Source organism: Gouania willdenowi, chromosome 6 (assembly GCF_900634775.1).
Source record: "Gouania willdenowi chromosome 6, fGouWil2.1, whole genome shotgun sequence".
NCBI lineage: Eukaryota > Metazoa > Chordata > Actinopteri > Blenniiformes > Gobiesocidae > Gouania > Gouania willdenowi.
In genome coordinates, this window is record NC_041049.1 from 5,142,707 (window position 1) to 5,151,378 (window position 8,672).

Below are 8,672 nucleotides of genomic sequence, written 5' to 3' on the forward strand. Positions count from 1 at the left end.
ATAAAAGAACACCCCCAAAAAACTAACAAATATAGGAGTGGAGGCAACAATTTAAAAAGAAATACAGGCAGAAATACAAAAAACTCTTAAACAAAGACACAGAACTCCCCAAAAAACAAATAAAGAAATAAAGAAAATAGTTTAATAAAATAAATAAGTAGAGACAAAAATACTAAGAAGAAAAAAACCTTTATTTCAAAGAATTCTGCTGCAGCAGGTTGCGCCTTTGATCTCTGTGACATCACCAGGACCTCTGATTCTGGATCATATTCTTAGTCTGACACTGAGGTGAGCCCATAGTCTCAACAACGTTTTTGCATTTTGGAGCTCTTGCAAGTACTGTGCCTGTTTGTACCGTTGCCATTTCTGTAATGCTTTTTTACTACTGGTTGTGAGCTGTTGAATCCACGGAGTCCATAAAACCATCTTGACACAAGTAAGGTTGTGGAGGTTGCTTAGAAATATAACTTACATTCTGTCTGAATTTCACCTGGGACCTCCTTAAAACCTACAAACATTGTTTTCTACGACCAAAAAGGATGTTGTGGAAGATTTGAAACGCAGTGTCTCTTATTTGGGATTAATCTGTGCTCTTTATCGTCATTCCTCTGCTTTGCATCGTTGTAATCATGGAAATCCTCAAAGCCTTTTTTTCAATATCTCTGAGCTTGTTGTGGATTTTACAACAAATGTCTCCTCTTTGGGACCACATTGATACCAAGCTCGCCCTACAACTATTGCTCATCATTTTAATCACGGGTAGCCTGAAAAAAATGTTGTCTCGTCATTGGGATGCAATTCAAACCACGATAAGCTATCCAGTGTTTCATATGCGTAGCATCCTGGTGAGAACTTTCCAAAGCTTGGCAAAAGCGTTAAAAAGATGTATTTTAAAACTGTTGTCATCCATTTGGTTTTGGATTCTGGCTTTCATCATTCTGTCTGCGGTTTGGGGGATCTACACATATTTGACGTCACAGATGTGTTCATTGTCCTTCTACTTAAATACCATGGTGTCCCTGAAAGATTTTTATGAGCTGTTCATTGTACAATTCCTGAGGTTTTTCATTGTGTGTCGTCGGTCCAAGATTCACAACAAGATTTTATTGACAGTGATTGGTGCATTTTTGGTCCAGGAAACCCTAGAAATGACTTTATCTGCAAAAGAGTCATTGTTAAGCAAGGTTTTTAAAAAAGTGGCACCTATTACACTTATAAGCTATGCAATTTGGGTCTTGGAGGCTCTGATTGGGATCAATATCAGCCTGAATGTCTTCCGACACTTTTTTGTCCGGCCATATCCTCAGTATATCTCAGTATACGATCCTTGGATGTCAAGGGTGAAGAAAGCAACGTCTAATTCGATCAGGGTTTTCATCTTAGTTATTTGGATTTTGACCATTGTGTGGATTTTTGGAATACGCAACAAAATTTTTCTGTGTATAGTTAACTTTATTTTAATAAGAACGGGAAAAGTCAATGTGATAGCTAGACCTGTGTAATCTGTGTATCTGTACCTTGTGTAACTGACCCCTGGCGCACTTATTTGGAATCTTAAACACTGTTTTATTTTGGATGTAGTTTGGACTTGTTTCTCATATGTTCAGACTGTCATTTTCCTGTGTTAAGACAACTCATCCCTGCAGTTACCTGTAGTCTCCACTGGGCATCAGGATTTCTTGTCGGTGCCCTAAACAGCATGGGTTTTAGGACCCAGCAGGAGCAGGCTTACTTGTGCAGGGGGGATTAAAAGGGGTGTTTACCCAGGTGAGCGGCGTTTTCTGTGTATGGATAGCAGTGGGAGAAGCAGCTGTCAGCAGAAGAGGGCGATCGATCAGCCACAGCATGGCCTATGGAGACACTGAACTGTGAGCACCAGCAGTGCACTGAGAGAGTGGGATCAGTCCTCCAGAGGAGCGGTGTGTTGGGAGATCGGGCTGTCGGCGCAAGGAGTGAGCTCAGACACGGTGTGATCTGTAAAAGCGGTGCGTCTGCAGAAGAGTCCCTACGTAATAAAGGATTCCTTTTAAAGCCCTTGGTGAGCGGAATGAGGTACGTTACGCATCGTTTATTTGGCCCTTACTGCAGGTGAAGCGGGTTGAGTTGTCTTGTTTGTACATAAGTTGTTGCATTTATTTGCTTTGTTTATTTCTTAAATATGAATAATTGTTTATAGATTACAATAATGAGGATTGATAATTACCTGTCTGGTTTTACATGATTAAATGATTAAATAAAGTATGTTTGTGAATTGTTTGCACTGTACAAAACTATAAAGTTAAATAACTTGCATTGTGTATTGTCTTGTAGTTTTCACGGTGCTCTGCTATGCTCAACATCGAAATGAAGGGGCATTGAGAAGCATCAGTCGAGACTCCAGCATCTTGTTCTTTCAAACCCAAGGGCCGTTACACCTTGTGTACACTCAAAATAAGGAAACTGGTGGGCTGTTACTTTAAAGGTGCAGTCTGCAACTCTTATCAAAGTGACTTTTTGTCATATTCGCTAAAGCTGTCACTATGTAAGGACGTCTTTTTACATCAAATTAGTAGTTTGTGTGAAAAAACCCCCACTTTTTTTCATTATATATATATATATATATATATATATATATAATTTTATTTTGTTTAAATTACTGTGGTTCTTGTTAATGTTACATTTTTGATACGTTTTTACTGTTTAAATCTTTTTAATTTACTGTATTTAATATTCATCTTGCACAGTTTTTTTTTTAAATAATTAGTTCATGTTAACTTTGCAGTGTTTTGTTCAGGTATTTATCGTTAAGACTTTAATATATAACAAATCTATTTAAATATAATTCTTGGTGAAATTAATTCAATTTATCAGTGTTTTTTAGGCTTAAATTCATGGATGCGTAATTTGGGAATTAATTCAGCAACTTGCTGTCAAAATCGGATGTCCAGGACAAAGGTACCATTAAGGTCATCTATCTTTCAGATGCGCAGCGTGGTGGCTCCACACCATCTCTCTCTTCAGCTTCGTCCTCCTCCTGCTCTCCAAATGACTCCTCATCCCTTGCATCTGGTAGCTTTTTTAACACAGATATACTATCTTCTCCCGAGTCCTCCACCTCAAGATCGACTGCATGGCTTGTGGTCTTCCGGGTTCCCAGGTTATCCTATGATAGTGAGCTACAGCTGGACAGGGCCAATGCTGCTTTCAAAGCAACCAGAACTTTGTTCAATCCCAACGTGAAGCTAAAATCCGCAATTCTTAGTACAAAGTGTACCTCTCTGACTCAGAGTCTGGCAACTTGGCAGAAGCGCTTATATCAAAGGATCCATGCTTGAAAGAGCCAGGTTCTGTCTCTGGATATGGCGGATGGAAGGCAAGCTTGAATTATAAACTCGATAACTACAGAACAAAGCTCAAGGGGAATGTGTTGCCCTGAAGTTGCACTGAATTCCCTGAAACAGAAACCTGATGGAAAATGCAGTCCTGCTTATGGTGTTAAGAGGCCAGAAAAAGCAGAAGTGAATCATTGCACAGCCTATCCAACTGGAGACACAGCAGAGACGCTAGAAGTGATAAGAGTGGCCCTCCTGTCAGAAGTACAGAAAAGAAATAATGACGACAAGGTGGCGAGGATGATGGAGGAAACCTTCGCACTCAAAAGGGAAGAGGTAGTCCGACAAGCACCCATGATTGCAGATTTCAAAATAAGGTGGCTGGCTCTCTTCCATGTGCGTGAGGTAAGAATGAATGTGTGATGGAACAAACTGATATTCATTTTATACACAGTGCTACATTAGAGAAATGCAAAACTCCTTAAGGGTGAGATGTCTGTCTTTCTCTGAAACTAGACTAGACTTGTTTGTGCCATAGAAAAGACAGATAAATACACATATGGTATGCATGTCTTCAATGGCCGGCACTGCCACATCAAATGTGACATTGATATCAAAATAAGCAGAGTTGAGTCTTGTTTACCATTATAATTTTTTGTTTTATTGTTATTGTAGGTGAGGTCCGATTTCAAGAGAATTACAACAATGCATCTGCAGTCAAAGTTCTTCTCTGAGCTGGATGCTTACGCTGCAAATATGCTCAAGGCGTATTCCAAAAAAGATGGTGTAAAAGGGAGAAAAATCAAGAACACCATGGTTCCCATAATCCAGATATGATAACAATAAAAAGACAAATTTTTCAACCTGTACTGCTGTCGTATTTTGAAACTTAACCTATTAACTCCCACTTTAACCAAGCACATTTTCGCCAGTTCAGCTTTACCCAAATTTGAAAGCTTCTCGACTGGAGCTTTCAGCCTTAATGACTTTAAAAACTGAGCTAAGACTTTTCCTCACAGGGTTGTCACTTTTTCATCATATTTTTAGTGTTTTTGTTGCTTTTTGTTGCTTTTTTTGTCACCTGTTTTGTATTTTTTATGCTTTTTTGTTCAGCTTTATCAAGAGAGAGGGGGGTAACTTGTTAAAATTTGAATAATAGATCAATCCTTTTTATTCTTTAATAAACAAGTTGTTTTGCAAGCACGCCCTTACTGACCACACCAAAATAACAACAGGCAATTGCTCGCTCTTTTCCAGCTCTATACTACTCTGGTCCAAATAGCAACTTTATTCTGCAGATTTCGAATGACTTCCTTCTGTTGAAGCAAAGTGGATTCTGGATCATATTCTTAGTCTGACACTGAGGTGAGCCCATGGTCTCAACAACGTTTTTGCATTTTGGAGCTCTTGCAAGTACTGTGCCTGTTTGTACCATTGCCATTTCTGTAATGCTTTTTTACTACTGGTTGTGAGCTGTTGAATCCACGGAGTCCATAAAACCATCTTGACACAAGTAAGGTTGTGGAGGTTGCTTAGAAATATAACTTACATTCTGTCTGAATTTCACCTGGGACCTCCTTAAACCTACAAACATTGTTTTCTACGACCAAAAAGGATGTTGTGGAAGATTTTAAACGCAGTGTCTTTTATTTGGGATTTATCTGTATACTCTGGCACAAAGCACAACTGTTAGAAACCTTGGGGTTCTATTTGATCAGGACTTATCCTTCAACTCTCACATAAAACAAACTTCAAGAACTGCCTTCTTTTTTCTCCGTAACATTGCTAAAATCAGATCTATCCTGTCTCAGGGCGACGCCGAAAAACTAGTCCATGCTTTTGTTACCTCTAGACTGGATTATTGTAATTCTCTTTTAGCAGGCTGCCCGAGCAAGTCGCTTAAGACACTTCAGCTGGTTCAAAATGCTGCAGCACGTGTACTGACTAAAACTAGGAGAAGAGATCACATTACTCCTGTATTAGCCTCTCTGCATTGGCTTCCCATAAAATATAGAATAGAATTCAAGATTCTTCTTCTCACTTATAAAGCCCTAAATGGACAGGCACCAGTCTATCTCAAGGAGCTTGTAGTGCCATACAATCCCCCCAGAACACTACGCTCTCAAAATGCTGGACTACTCGTTGTTCCATTCATCTCTAAAAGTAGTATAGGAGGAAGAGCTTTCAGTTATCAGGCCCCACTTCTCTGGAACCATCTACCAACCACGGTTCGGGGGGCAGACACCCTCTCTACCTTTAAGGTTAGGCTCAAAACATTCCTCTTTGATAAAGCTTTTAGTTAGGAACCAGCTCATAGCTCATAATTAAGATGCAATAGGCATAGACTGCCGGGGGGGGGGGGGGTCTGGCATGCTCGGTTGGAGAGAGGTTGGAGAGGGCGTTAAGAGAGAGGTCATTTAGGTTAGAGAGGGACCGGAGAGGGTCCCATTCCTCTTTCAAACACTCCCTCTATGTCTGCTTCTTCCCTTGTGTGTTTGCTCCTGTACTCCTTCTGGCTTTTGTCTTGCAGGTCCGTGGGATCCTCAGTGTGGAGTTACAGAGACTCAGCGGCTCTGTCTCCACCCTTTTCTCTGCACACACCCAACACAGCATAACGTGGATGGCTGTTCATCATAGGAATGGGATCCACACAAGGTTCCTGCTGCTTAACAGAAGGTTTTCCTTGCCGCCATGATGAATTCATGTTGGGTGTGGGATACATATGTATGTGTATATACGTATATATGCATATGTGTGTATCCATAAAATGAAGAGTCCATCCTTAAGACTGCTCTACTGTAAAGTGCCTTGAGATACCATTGGTTATGATTTGGCGCTATACAAATAAAGATTGATTGATTGATTGATTGATCTGTGCTCTTTATCGTCATTCCTCTGCTTTGCATCGTTGTAATCATGGAAATCCTCAAAGCCTTTTTTTTCACTATCTCTGAGCTTGTTGTGGATTTTACAACAAATGTCTCCTCTTTGGGACCACATTGATACCAAGCTCGCCCTACAACTATTGCTCATCATTTTAATCACGGGTAGCCTGAAAAATAAGGAAACTGGTGGGCTGTTACTTTAAAGGTGCAGTCTGCAACTCTTATCAAAGTGGCTTTGCCTAAATCAGCCATAAAAGCTCTAATGAGCTTCAGGTGTGGCGCTGGAGAACTAACGGTTCTTACTGTGCACCAACCGTCCACCATCGTATGGAATTATACTGTTCTTCATGCCCCTGCAATATCATCATCCTGGTTTGGTCATTCCATCTGCAATAAATGGATTGGCATATCCAACCGGACTTCAAAGACTTTGGTATTTCATTTTTTTAATGTTTTTCTTACAATAACATCCATGTTAACGTGTACCTCCCATATTAAAGCACATGTATCCACTGTTGTATGATATATCATGAAGAACATTATAAATAATGACACTGCTTAATTTGAGAAACTTTACTCTCTCTCATTCTTTAAGTTACAAGAGGTTGTTGAACATTTCAAGCTTCATTTTGGATTTATTTTGACAGGTCCATAATACAGCTTTGAAAACACGTTACAGAAATGAGAAATAATTAAAACAGTTACATTAGTACATTTGTTTTCATTTCTTATTTGTGAAGCGAAACTGGAGGCATCCTATATATTTATTTAGTTTTGCTGCCCCAACGGCAAGAATCTGAAACTCTGCCTGTGACAAATATACTAATACTGCTCCTTCTTAATTTCAGAATAAATCGCCAAAGTGTGTACACTGGTAACCGAAACATTACATTTAAATAATTAAATAAAAATAAAATAAAAAACAACAATATTTAGCTGAGGATATAGTAAAGCGGTGATGAATAAAGGTTACATTAAAGACACCAGGCTACTTTTTAACCTATGACGGCCCCCCACGCGGAGTGATGTTGCATGTGGGCGGGACTATGCAAATTAACCCACAAGTTCTAATTCTGATCACTGTCAGTAACAAATAGAAATAAAAATAAAAGAACACCCCCAGAAAACTAACAAATATAGGAGTGTAGGCAACCATTAAAAAAGAAATACAGACAGAAATACAAAAAACAAGTAAAAGAGACAAAAATACAAAAAACTATTAAACAAAGACACAGAACTCCCCAAAAAACAAATAAGGAAATAAAGACAATAATTTAATAAAATAAATAAGTAGAGACAAAAATACTAAGAAGAAAAAAAACCTTTATGTCAAAGAATTCTACTGCAGCAGGTTGCGCCTTTGATCTCTGTGACATCACGTGCCAGGAGTTCTAATTCTGGTTCATTCTTTGTCTGACACTGAAGTGACCCTTTGATCTTAACAACATTTTACTACTGGTTGTGAGCTGTTGAATCCACGGAGTCCATAAAACCATCTTGACACCAGTAAGGTTGTGGAGGTTGCTTAGAAATATAGCTTACATTCTGTCTGAATTTCACCTGGGACCTCCTTAAAACCTGCAAACATCGTTTTCTACGACCAAAAAGGATGTTGTGGAAGATTTTAAATGCAGTGTCTCTTATTTGGGATTTATCTGTGCTCTTGATCGTCATTCCTCTGTTTTGCATCGTTGTAATCCTGGAAATCCTCAAAGCCTTTTTTTCACGATCTGTGAGCTTGTGGATTTTACAACAAATGTCTCCTCTTTGGGACCACATTGATACCAAGCTCGCCCTACAACTATTGCTCATCATTTTAATCACGGGTAGCCTGAAAAAAATGTTGTCTCGTCATTGGGCTGCAATTCAAACCACGATAAGCTATCCAGTGTTTCATATGAGTAGCATCCTGGTGAGAACTTTCCAAAGCTTGGCAAAAGCGTTAAAAAGATGTATTTTAAAACTGTTGTCATCCATTTGGTTTTGGATTCTGGCTTTCGTCATTCTGTCTGCGGTTTGGGGGATCTACACATATTTGACGTCACAGATGTGTTCATTGTCATTCTACTTAAATACCATGGTGTCCCTGAAAGATTTTTATGAGCTGTTTATTGTAGAATTCCTGAGGTTTTTCATTGTGTGTCGTCGGTCCAAGATTCACAACAAGATTTTATTGACAGTGATTGGTGCATTTTTGGTCCAGGAAACCCTAGAAATGACTTTATCTGCAAAAGAGTCATTGTTAAGCAAGGTTTTTAAAAAAGTGGCACCTATTACACTTATAAGCTATGCAATTTGGGTCTTGGAGGCTCTGATTAGGATCAATATCAGCCTGAATGTCTTCCGATACTTTTTTGTCCGGCCATATCCTCAGTATTTCTCAGTATACGATCCTTGGATGTCAAGGATGAAGAAAGCGACGTCTAATTCGATCAGGGTTTTCATCTTAGTTATTTGGATTTTGACCATTGTGTGG